Genomic DNA, 13,089 nt, shown 5'->3' with positions numbered 1-13,089 from the left:
TATTTTGCCTTTTACAATGGATCAATTAATAATTTAATTTATTTATGTCTGAATATAAATGCATCATTTCAATAAGGGAAAAAGAAGTTTCTCTATTTTGCAATAATTTTTAAAATCGTTCAATTTTAATAAAATTTGATTTAAAAATATCTGATCGTTAAAATAAAGCGCACGATCCCTGGTTTTTCGGAAAATGGCTAACGGAGCGGGAGGGAGAGGTAGAGCGAGGGCAGGCGGAGTGACCCCACACGCGGCAATTAAGTTATATAACATATGCGCCCCAGGAAGTGGTGGGTTGTGCCGGATTAAGCCAAGCGTTGCTAGAAGGGGACTAATAAAGTAAAAAGCTCGCGGAGCGAGTGCGCTCTTGTTGTTGAACATGCTTGGCTTTTGGTTGAGCTTCCCCTGCAAACACCATTTTTATTTTTAAGCAAAATGGTTAATGGTGAAAATTCATTCATGTTAAAATAATAGTGTTAGGAAATCGAGACTCGATACTGATTTTTTGTGCATGTAGGCACTTTGAATACATTTGCGTCTATTTAAGAAAATTTTTTAAACGCCATATGTAGCAGAGCCGTGCAGAGAATCATATATATATAATATAATAAATGAGTTTATTTTGAAAATAGCCTCACGGAAGGTTTCACAAAGACAGCATTTTTTTTTTTAATTTTTCCTCATTCATTTTCAGGTCTAGCTCGGGTGAATAATATGTCTAACGTCGTGCGCAAATTGCGTTGGTGCGTCTTTTGAGATCGATTTACTTCCAAAATTTGAAGGAATTGAACTCGATCATAATATAGAAAGAAGTAAATCATGATTTTTTGCATTTTCAATTTTGATTTTCCTATTTTTGGGGCCAGATAATTAAATGGTTTCGGTAATTTCCTTGCTCGTCTAATCTTAACCATTTTTGACAAAATGCAAAAGGGTTAAACTTTTTACTTTAAGGACCAACAGTCGATTATTTCACAGATATGTTTAGGACTATATAAACCTTGAGTGCATTCATGTCTAGAAAACATTTCAAGAATTGATTTTAAGAATAACAATTTTCGCTATTTTTATCGAGTTATAAGAAAGTGTTGGTTTAAATCGGTTAATATTTATTTTCTTACATTTCTTTCTATTCCAATATTTTTCTGTTATTTTGCACACAAAAATTCATTAATTATTTTTGTTTAAAAATGAAATGATATTTTCTCGCTTGGTTATTCCGCATAGACCAGTGGAGTGGAGACTTAAATGCTCGATTGTGAATTAAATTTTACGTTTTATATACTCAAGCCGTGCCAAAACTAATTGGAAATAAAAGGCATTTATTTATATAAAATTAATTCGGTCCAGTTCGGCTAATCCTCGCTAGAGTGCATAGTTTCGCGCCTTCTGTGCGGTGTCACCGCAGTTGGCAATGCCTAAAATGTTCTAGAATGAGCAGTCCAGGCCCACCACATATAGCCCAAGTCAGTACGTCTACGTCAGCTTTGCACAGAAGCTCTACTAGTCATTCGGTGAGTTAAATAGTATATCTCAAAATCACCCTGTTAGATAGCGTATAGTAAACTCTTTCTCGAATTTGCATAATATTTGGGCGTGGAAGTTATAATAGCCCACGGTGTGGCAGCTGAACTTGTAAAGAAAATAACAAAATTCATCATATATTGCATCCTTGGTCAGTTTTGTCATCCCCGTCATTTTGGAATCTATAATTTGGGTTAAAGAGCATTTTGAACGGAATTAACACAGACCTTTGGAAACTCAAGTGAGCCGTGAAGATCACTTTGAATATGCAATCGCTAAACCTTTTTATTAGGGTGCAGCTGAAGTGGCGAAAGGGACGGGAGTAATGGTGTACATATTTAACTGCGCAGTAAGAACGGTATACAATTTCTACTGCGTAGTATACAAAATCTCTCGCTTTTCGATTTATTTCATAGTGTGTCGCAACGGCTAGGAAGATTTTGGAATTGTTCATCTTAATTTTAATTATTTTTCAATTTTTGATCCACACCCAAACGCTCCGCAGCAGGTCTGATTGCACGACTTGTCTGACATAGGGACTATATACATATTATACAGCTGCCACACCTAAATACATAATATTAATATAGTTCATAGTTGATACTGAAAGCATATCTCACTGTTCGTGAAAGCTCTAATAATTAATAAATAATTCCGAAATAATTCGCCTAACTTAAAATATTCAAAAGATAAATGGCGTGGGAAGGGCCGGGTAATATTTATACACTTTCTTGTGAAAAGATTATTATTTCTGATATAATATTATTATTATTCTCTCTATGAACTTATTAAAAAATCTGAATTCCAGAGTCATTTCTCCAAGAAGAGCAGGGCGTTAACAATGGGTCAAGAAATAAAGTTCCTTCTGACACTATTTCTCCCACTCAGCGTCGCCTTTCCTTTGTCGAATTTTGCTTCCATTGAGTTTAAAAACAAGGCCGCGAATAACTGGCAACTGCTGATCGGCGCAAATGGTTAGTAAAGTTCACCTATTTTAGCAAATTAAGAGAAGGGCGTGGCAGATTATAGAACTGCGATAAATGAGATTTTTTCTGGTGTATCTGTGTAACAAAATTAACAATTAATTAAATGGCCTCATATTTTTTATCATTGGATGGTCCAAGTAGCATAAACCAATACAGAAATAAATAATCGGTTATGCGCATCTCCTTTCCAATTCAATTTTATTCACTTTAAAGCCTATTCTTTGACAAAATTTGATATCAAAGGTTGCATTTTTCTTCTAAAATTTGTTTTAAACTGATGTAAGCCGTCCTATTTTGCAGCGGAGGAACTGCTTTACGACTTTTGCAAGTATAACGGGACAAGCGGTGGAACACAATGCCAAAATCTTCCGAAGGCCACCTCAACAGACATTAGGGAGGCGTGCAATTGCTCCGTCCAACACAACAAAACCGAAGCTGGCTCCTTATCTTTCAGCGTCAACTGCAGCAGCAATTTAAGTAAATGATTGGAAAATATAATATTTTAAGTATGTTCCAATTTTTTTAATTAGGCTGGTGCCCCAAGAAGCTGGCCTTTCAATACCAGCAAGGCCCCTCCGAAAAGCCATCACGCGCTGAAGAAATTTCAGCTTCCAAACAAGACCAGATTAACTTTCTGTACTTGTCCTTGCCCCTTATTGTCCTCGTTTGTTTGATTGTGGGAGTGTTAGTCAAGTACCGAGAGCAAGTGCGTTCTTATTGCACTGAAAAGTGGCGTCAATACGTCAACGGGTCTTCAAATGAACAAAACCGTGAAGGAGATCAAAGAGCTTAAGAGTCAGTCGCTTTCCCGCTTTCCAGAATGCAAGTGCAAGTCAGTCTTTCGTTCAACCACCTCACAATTGAAATCGTCGACTTTTTTAACCTGGTTAGTTGGTTTAAAAAAGTCCAAAATTTCACTATATCGTAGTTTGCTTTTTAATACTAAAAAATGAACGATTTTGCACGCTTAAAATATATAAAAGAAAAATTGATTATTAATACCAATGACATCCACCAAAAATATTTCTATTTTTTAAATATAGGTTACACTGCAAGTCAGGGGTGAGAAAATCTCACCCCGCGGGGTACGTCACTATACCTGGGGTGTGAAAGGTGAGTTTTTCGCACCGCGCAGCGGTGACATGCGGCGGGCGAGATTTTCACACTGCAGCGCAGTATCAATTTCTAACCCCTGATTTGCAGTTTATGAAATAGTTCTATTTTATAAAAATATCTCTATAGTTTTTTCTCGTGTCTTACGGTTTTATGGGTTTGTCACGCGTCTCTTCTTTACTCTCACTCAGCAGGTATTCTTTCGTCTCTCTCCTCTCAGCCTTTTTACAGTCATTTACGCAACTGTCAAAGCCGTCTGCCGGCCGCTGACCCTCAATCCTAGGTTCCAGTTCCTCTCTCCGATCCGCATTTTCTGTCTGCGTGTTTTCCTCTATGCTGGTCTTCCTGTCTCTTAATTATCTGCAAACTGTTAAACTTGTTTGGTTGACTCTGATTATTTTCATGTTCCAATTGGGCAGCTTTGCCCCAATCCTCCTCATATCCAACGCCAAAGTGTTTAAAAATAATAACCAAACAATATTAATCCATTTCAGTTTTTATTTATACAGATCTCTGCGCGGCAACAGATTGTGCCATAACATATATAAGCACTGATTGTGGGACACTTACAAACGGGGGTGCCATCTAGGATTTATATCCGTTCCTCTCTTTGCAGATATACCTAACAAATCAACATCCAGCAGGAATTTGGCAAAATATCTCGGTTTATCCCGAAACTTCATCCTACGTTTTCTTAATAGTCAACATTATTATTTTGTTAATTTATACTGAGTAGATTTTACTCCGTTAATACGATTATAGTCACCATGATTGAGTTCACATTAAGATGTTAGGCTAAGTTATGTTTTAGAAACTATGTATAACATTTAATTATAAATAAAGCAGACTAATAATAACACCTCAATAAAGATCTTTTTATTATGAACCTTCATTTCCTCGAAACAATTGATATCTTACATGAAAAAAAACTAGCTTCATATTTTATGCGTAAATGCACAAAGAAAAAATTCAGTCTCTGGACGAATTTTTACCATGAACCCTTCATTGCTTAAAAAAGTGCAAGCGCTATGTTTGCAGGGAATCATTGAACGACCAAACAAATTATTCTCCGCGAGCGAGGGGACTCACTGGAACTATATATATCTGCAGCAGAAATCACATCTAAAAATTCACTTTTCATCATGAGCAGCTTCAGTTCCCACCCTTTCATGGTGCCTCACAATCAGAACAACACAGTCGCGCGGTTTCGCTTTAGTGTGTTGCAGTAACGGTCTTTCTATATACCATCATTTTCCTTCAAGTGATCCATATATATAGTTTAAAATCCATCTAATACGAATTGCTGGCGTGATATAATTTTTGATTATAATTTCCAATCGAGTGTTTTTCAGGTTCAGCTCAGGGTTAAATGAATGAAATTTCACGTACAATTTATTTTTGTGTCTTTTGAGATCGATTTATTTCGAAACTTTTGAAGAATTAAACTTATAGTTAATTTCGAACAAAGAAAATCTTTATCGCACCGCCATTTTGAGCCTCGCTCTGCTCACCAGTCGACGTTTGGCACCAAAAAAGAACCAATAAAGCTACCAGCGGGTCGCTTGCACGCATGCGTCCGTGTTGGTGTGATTCATGGTGTGTGCCTCCTATATAGAGACGGTGATTGTATTTTAGCAGAGGAAGCGGACGAAAGCCAGGAAAATCGAGTTAGAAGTGATTTCCCCCCTGCCTTTTTGTCACCTCAAATGACACTTGACCCACTTGCATGTATTTTTTTAATAAAATAAGAAATTATTTTAATTCTGATGGACCCGTATTATTAAAAGAATATAACAGCTTTAGGCCGAAATGAGAATCCAATAAAAAATTTCAAGAACTCTCCCGTGCGAACAAAAATCAATAATTAACTTCTAGTGAGTGGTTTTGTAAATCTCTGAAGAGGCAAATCAGCTGGCAGTTGGCATAATTTCTCACTCCTGTCACTTCGTCCGCTGCGCGTGAGTGTGTGAACCGCTAATAACAATAAATTACCTCCTTAATTTCTTCTCCTTGACTCGCGTTCTCGGGTCCGTTGTGCTGTTTTCCATATAAACTCCATAAAAAAAACCGGCTTTGCTTGTGTGCCTCGTTAAGAGCCTCTAGTCTCAAATCAAGATCTAAATGTATCGCTAGTGTTGTGCGCTTTGGTTTGTATCTGGCGCCAAAAATTACTTAATAAAATTTTAACTCTCAATTTTATTTTGAATTTATATATATAGTTATTTAGGGGGAGAAGTGCGGTGACAAATAAATCTCTCGGAGTCTTGAGCAATTCTTCTTTAATCAGTTGATTGTGACTTATAAAACCTTAAATAAAGAAAATTCATAATCGAATTAAGAATACGATTTACTGACATAGTATAACAATTATCAATTTTAAACTTAAACTGAATTAATAATATAATAAGACGAGAGATGACTTAACAACAACTTGAAATAAGAAAAGAATTTACCCGATTGAGCCGGGTCCTTCACTCGGAACACTTGGTATAATGCGACTTGATTGCTGATCGCGGTTCCGGCGAAATCTGATTTATTATCATTCAAAATTTCTCTCTGTTGCCACGAATTTTTTTAACAAAGAATGCCTAACAATCATTACTAACAATACCCTGAAACAAAAGTGAAAAAGGAGTCCGCATCCACTAAAGTTATTAAAAATTATCTTGATTTAATAATCAAAACTTTATTCGGAATTTTGTTAGTTTTAATTTGCATCGTTGTGGTCAGAATTATACTCATTCTAAAACTGAGTGGGCCTGGTGAGTATCCGGCAAGAGGAGCATGAGGAAATTTAAAAAATACGTCGGCCGACGTGAAACTTGCAGCCGGTTTCACACTGCGTGGGCTCTGCTGGATTGCGCGCGGCGACGTTGCCTTGCTGAAAGGTTGTGCGAGAGCAGTCAGCTAAAATTATACAATAAAATTACGTAGACACTTAAAAAAAATCCGGAGAGGACTGAAGTCAACGTTCAATTTGTTTTCGGTACATTATGAAACACTTTTAGGAAATTAATCCTTATTTTTACATTTTTTTTATTTCAGGTATAGCATTTGTATTTATTTTCATCTCATGTAAAATTACATCTTTTAAATTTAGTTTCTCTCTCGCGAAGCGGATTTGAAGAAATTTTGACTCGTTTATTTTATATCAAGTAATTGTTAAATAAATAATTTTTAATACTCATCAGAGGAGTCTCCAGTTGCGGGTGACGCATTCCAACTGAGCACTTCATCAGGAACTTATTGAGAAATATCAGTGATGCTTTCCTTTTTTAACCACATCATCTTTGGCGTCGTCATAATCAGATCTGTAAAACATTTTTTAAAAATGTTACTTTTTAATAATATTTTAAGCCGTCTCTCTATGAAAAATAAAATTAAATTGCGAGGAGGGCAATGCAATAATTTTGGCTTTGAATGCGACACCCACCAAATCAATTCGCACGCCAAAATCTGGCAATTTCAACATGTCGTGACACTCTTTTGCCTTGCCGTTGCCCATAGTTCCTCCTGGAAGTTTTTGGTGTTCTGGCAGGCTGACAAAATGTGCGGTCGTACGAATCCCCTGAGAGAATAAGCCAACGTGCGTCCTTTGCAACGAAGTTAATTCAATCGCACACTTAAATATGACAGAGAAAAACTACAATAGCGGCCGCCTTGTTTATTCTTTAATTTTTCTTGGGTTGTCATTTTTCGAACAGAGGATATAAAGGGGGAAAAATCCAAATTTTCTTCGTTCTTAGGTTCAATTCCCAAATATTATCGAAATAAATTGATCTCAAAAGTCACAAAACTAAATAGCGCACCAAATTTGACTCATTCAACCCTGAGCTGGGCCTAAAAAGGATTTAAATTTGAAGTAAAAAATATCAAGCCAAGCATATTTTAGGATTTACCTCGTGCTTAAGAAATTAATATAAAATAATTAAGCGTATAAGTGAAATACATATAAGATGGACTATTCCAAAGGCTTCCTCGCCATAGAAGAACATTGAATTACGACGCAGTTTACTGTTGCCTTCAGTTCCATCGCTCTATATATAGAGCTGATTATTCGAGAACATTCTCGAGGCAGTTTTGGCGACTGGCAGCGGAAGCGCCAGTAAGTAAGCCATTCTGCTAAATCGAAAAGGCGTGACCCTCACTTTCACACTAAATTTGATTTTTACTCTCGCCAGGTGCTGCGTTTTGTTTTACACCTTTCCTGCTGTTCTGCCTGCAATCCGAAATAGCAGCTGCGCGGCCATTAAATCAGAAATACTAGTTTGTGATTTATTTTGATTGCCGCAGCGATGAACGGCTACCGGAATGGGAAATCTCGATCTTAAAAGACTGATGTAATTAAACAGAAAATTTATAGACTACGACAAGTCTCTCATCATCGGTTGCCGCTGTTAAAACGCTCTTTGCGCCGCGTTTATAAATAAAAAAATGTCACGTGATGAAGAGAAAATTAGGCGCAGAATAGGACTCTACTGTTGCTATGCAAGCGGAAAAAATCTGTACCACTCGGTCGCAATTGTTTCTAACCGCGATTTAGTGGTGCTCACCGGATGCAAAAGAGGGCGTAGAGATTTAAACAGTCGAGGGGAGACTGCTGAAGAGACGAAGACAAACGACAAGCGGCGCAAGCAGTCGAGCCCTCTTATTTATCTAGCCGACATTAGCAGACCGTGGGCACCCAAAATACAATATTAAGGTAAAATCACTTTGTTTCCCTGCTCGAACCCTTGCAAACCGTAGGACAAGATAGAAACCATATTTTACTAGTGGAATGATAGCGGAATAACTTCGGGTAAGTCACGCCATATATGACACGCCCCCGGGTGTGGCTGTTGGTCTACGCCTACGAACATCCGGCGGCGAAAAGAGGGGCGGTGAGGGGTAAAGCAAACGAAGAGCGATAACATTTCCATGCGCCATATTTGCTGGTGGGACCAAGCAAGCGCTTAATTGTCATTGATTAAGTGGACGTCAATTGACATACAAGATTTCTGCCGTCAGGAAACTGTGAGTGAATTTGCTTGCCAAGTTTGCTGCTTGCACTTGGTTAAGTACTTGTGCGAATAATCTTGTGTTAGGCATGCAGTCGAGAAGATCGAAAGCAGGGCGTTCAATTTTATTTAACTATCCATTATGCACATTTTTAAAATACATACTCTTAAATGCCGTAATTAGCTAAACATTGTTTCCTTTACTGGTACGTGATATTTCCAACCATGCGCTGGAATTTTTATCGTTTAACAAAAACTGTCTATTATTAAACGGTGCCCTGCTGGATGAAGGTCAGCCTCACCTTGAGAAATTGGCACAAACGCCATGCATCTCAGAATCATTGAAATAAAAAAAGACACCGCGATAATTTCTTAGTTTTCAATAATCTTTCGCACCCAACGTTATTTTCTTCGCCAGGGCAAAATGTTTCTATGATGAAAATAGCTTTACGAACTCAACAGCATCTTTTAATCCTATATATGAGTATGTTTGCTATATGAAATGGACAATTTACGAACAACTTAATATTTATCGCATTTTCTGATGTGATTTTCTCTCCTTTTACTACTTGTTCTGTATCCTGTTTTTGTCAACCCAAACTAAGCCCCACCTCAATAATGCGTTTTTAGCAATGACGTAATAGAAAAGAGCCTGCCATACTTGATAGTGCGCGCGTCTCACACCACGCTATAATTTTCTCTTGCTTTCCTCGCCATTTTTTTCAAACGTTAAATTTAGTTCTTATAAAAAGCGCATTTTTTAAAAATTGAAATTTATTAATTAATTTATTACTGGTCGAGGAATAAAGACGTTGAATTTCTCTTTTTTGACAACGAGGATGAAGCCTGGTTTTAATTATATTCAACATGAAAACAACCTCGAGTGATCGCATTTTTCAAATATTGAAATTAATTGTTTATACTGTGGCCACCAGTGGAAAATTCAGCATGAAATATATACCGGAAAATAAAAAAATTCCTGCTCTTCAATTCAAGACCAATTTTTTTGCTAAGGATATTTTCTGAGATTTGTAACTTGATGCGCATTTATTTGTTGTTTTATACGAGAGCAAATTTCTCAACTTTGGCAAGGCCTATTTGCAAATTTGCCCCACAAAGAAAATATTCGCGCGCAGACTCGTATATTAAAAGATTGTTAAGACCATTTAGTTATATATTAATAAAAATCTAGAAAATAAAAACAGGAATATATTATAGCTCATGACGGAACAGTACAGAAACATAAAAAGCCTTTTTCTCGAGATTTTTTTCATCTTGATGGACTCAAAATGGTACAGCTGAAAATTTAAAAATTAACGAAATTGAGTTTCGAGTTGGTATATGGTGCCATATTAGAAAAACGGGTCAACTTGTGCCCCTATGTCCTTCAGAAAACTGTCCGTTGAGGCTGCAAAATTGAAAAAAAAACAGTCTGAGGGCAGATCTCAAGTCACGTAACCTAAGAAAGGTCGCGGTGTCAGGAAAGGGTGAAAAATTGTCGCCAAATGTATACATACCTTATTTATGCCTAAAGAAATAGTTAAAAACCGCAGCTTCAGATCCGTTTTGGAGGAAACTATGTATAGAATATCTTGCGACGAAGAGAAGAGTAGGCGCGGAGCAGCAAACGGATCGCAAGTCCACACAACAATGCTGTGATTCTCGCAGCTAGAGCGGTGGGAACAAGCCAAGTGGCTTGGAAACGCTGTTCGGGGAGGAGGAAAGCTCATTCTGCTCCCAAATATTCATACAACCTTCGGACGTACCGACTATTCGTTCCAGCTCATTGCAAATATTCGGAAAATAGTATAATATAGAGCATTTAAATCCTGAGGAGTTATGAATTTTCGAAACTTTTTCAAACATGCGATTCCCATAAGAACGTGTTATTTCGAATTCAGATTTTGGCTCGTCTGAAAGGGTTAAAAATGTCACTAAGAAAACTCCCAACAGTTTTTGAACGACGCGCGCCGCTGGATTTTCGATCCCATGATCCCAACCACTCTTTTTGGGGTGTTCAGTTCCTTTTAGAACGTTTAATATTGCCCAATCCCTGCATTCTATTATTATTTTCTTGCGTACATATAAAATCTTTGATTAAATAGCAAAAACTCACGGTGTGTGTATCCATTATTTTTCAGACGATCTATTCAGCGGTCCCCCACAACTGACACCACATTCTCCAAATTCAGTCAAAACAATGAAAAAGGTTCTGATTTTGATGTTTTTCCTCCTCAACTCCGGACACGCACACGATGCCGAGATCGAGTTTGAAGACAAATCAATCGACAACTGGGTTATACTGTTTGGAGCAAATGGTGGGTGAAAATTAACAATGCGTTTTATTCTTTCCTAAAAAACCAACATAAAATTTCGTAAGATCAAATAAACTGCATGACTCTTATATTTGAATAAATAAAAATGAAATGTTGTAACTTTTGGTACGATTGCCGCTAGCCGCAGTTGCATCGCTCACTATAAAATCGGATATTGCGCACCCCCTTTCCAATTCAATAATATTTTAAGCTTTTGTTTTGAATTTTAGATCGATCAAATGTTGCATTTTACCCATGAAAGCAATGTTTTCAACTGATATAACCCGTGCAATTTTGCAGCAAAAGAACTGAAATACGACTTTTGCAAGTATAACGGGACAAGCGGCGGAACACAATGCCAAAATTTTCCAAAGGCCACCTCAACAGACATTACGGAGGTGTGCAATTGCTTCGTCCATTACAACCAGACTGGAGATCTGGTTCTCATCTGCAACAACAATTCAAGTAAATAATTGTAAAATATAAGCTTTTAAATTAAATTCTGATTTTTTGATTAGGTTGGTGCCCTGGGAATCTGGACTTTAAGTTGCATCAAGGCTCCTTCGAGATGCCATCACACGCTGAAAAAATTCCAGCAACCAGAAAAGACCAGAATAACTTTCCGATATTGTCTTTTTCCGTTTTTGGCATCTTTTGTTTCATTGTTGGAATGAGTTTTGAAGCCAAGTACGGAGCCCGAGTGCGTTCTTATTGCATGCAGAAGTGGCGGCAAAACGTCAAATGAAATAGTTTAATGATGAGCTCAAGAGCCAATAGTACTTTCAAGGACGCAATTCTTCTTTCGTGTAGCCATCTTTTCTTTCAAATCTTTTTTTTTACCTGAAGGACATTTTAATCTCGCGATGATGACCTTGACAGTACTAAAAGGAATGGCTTTACCGATTTTGGTTTTCAGGACGTCAAAAGAAAGCATATATTAAGTGAAGAATGCAAAGTGGCAGGAGTGAGTCAGAAATCGTAGTGGGAAATGAATTAAAATTAAATTTGTTACCAAAGTATACGCTGTGGCACCATCTATATTGGCGGCTTCAAACACTAAGGGCTTATACAACTTGTTGTATTAATGCCGTAGTCTATATAAACCAAATATATTTTCGATCTTATAAAAAGATCAACAAATAATGTTCCTAAGCAAATCGCCAAAATATTCAGTTTTTTTTCGCGTCCATTATATGGTTTTGTCTGGCGTGTGCTCCTTCCACACTCTCACTCAGGTTCACTCTTTCTCTCTTCGCTCAACCATCAGCCCATTCAGTCAGGTACTGTCAAGGCCGTCTGCAGGTGGCCGACCCACTTGTCGCGACACTCTTCTCTTCCCCAACGCGCGCCTGCAAACTCTACCAAAGAACCTCATTTTATATTTGTAGTGTAAAATATATAATTTGATTGGCCTTTCTTTATTTTTCCTTAATTGTCAATAGACCACTGTTTAACTTCAAGTAGATTTAGCGTCCTCGAAAATGTATTTTTGCATTCACTGACTATAGAGCACGTGACACCCTTGGTGGTGTCACGTATCCACCCCCTCTAGTTTCAAGATGGCTTCCGCCTGCTTGGACCAGCAGCAGACGGTTTCCTGATCTCTGCGTCGAGCAGCATCACTCCTATGCCTTGATCTGCTTACCAGTTACTCCTAATTCAGCCTAGACAGTCACACTAACAATTAACTTAAATTTCCAAAGTCTATTCTGTGTTCATTTTTAACTGCAGTTATGTAATTTATGGCCATATTAGTCATTTTTCCTTTGTTAGAATCATTTTTGACATGCAATAAAGAGAAATATGCAACTATACAAGTATATGTGTATGATTTAAATTTTGACAGTGAGGTTTAAGGCAAATTTGAAATCGAATTGACAAAACCAATTTTGGCACATTTTTATTTTAATTCATTCTGCATCACTTTTTTCATGTTAAGCTCAGGGTTAAATGAGTTAAATGTAATGCAAAATTTAGTTGCTTTTTTAGATCAATTTATTTGCCATATCCTCCATATAGATGAAATTCATCGCCATTTTTTGCACCCTCCCCTCTAGCCAGTCAACGTTCCGCACCTGCAATTATAAGAAAAGCAAAATGCACACTGCCAACACACGGGTTTGCTTATTGGACGCATGCGTCCATGACATTCTG

At 37.3% G+C, this 13,089-nt stretch overlaps 3 long non-coding RNA genes across 3 annotated transcripts; 2 read left to right on the top strand and 1 right to left on the bottom strand.

The window, feature by feature from the left end:
* The first annotated feature begins 1,437 nt into the window (after positions 1-1,437).
* LOC135943077 (uncharacterized) lies at positions 1,438-4,475 on the top strand. The gene is made up of 4 exons (XR_010575164.1): positions 1,438-1,514; positions 2,333-2,498; positions 2,811-2,987; positions 3,041-4,475. It is a non-coding gene; the product is annotated as an uncharacterized LOC135943077 (long non-coding RNA).
* Positions 4,476-5,885: 1,410 nt separating this feature from the next.
* On the bottom strand, positions 5,886-10,266 carry LOC135944304 (uncharacterized). Its single transcript, XR_010575307.1, has 3 exons — positions 10,138-10,266; positions 6,808-6,934; positions 5,886-6,530 (listed from the first exon to the last, which is right to left on the bottom strand). It is a non-coding gene; the product is annotated as an uncharacterized LOC135944304 (long non-coding RNA).
* Positions 8,552-12,684, top strand: LOC135944306 (uncharacterized). The gene is made up of 4 exons (XR_010575308.1): positions 8,552-8,636; positions 10,762-10,938; positions 11,236-11,400; positions 11,454-12,684. It is a non-coding gene; the product is annotated as an uncharacterized LOC135944306 (long non-coding RNA).
* The last annotated feature ends 405 nt before the right edge of the window (positions 12,685-13,089 follow it).

The sequence above is a fragment of the Cloeon dipterum genome, chromosome 4, assembly GCF_949628265.1.
Source record: "Cloeon dipterum chromosome 4, ieCloDipt1.1, whole genome shotgun sequence".
Taxonomy (NCBI): Eukaryota; Metazoa; Arthropoda; class Insecta; order Ephemeroptera; family Baetidae; genus Cloeon; species Cloeon dipterum.
Note: the sequence above shows the minus strand (reverse complement) of the source record. Positions and strands in the feature narration are given on the sequence as shown.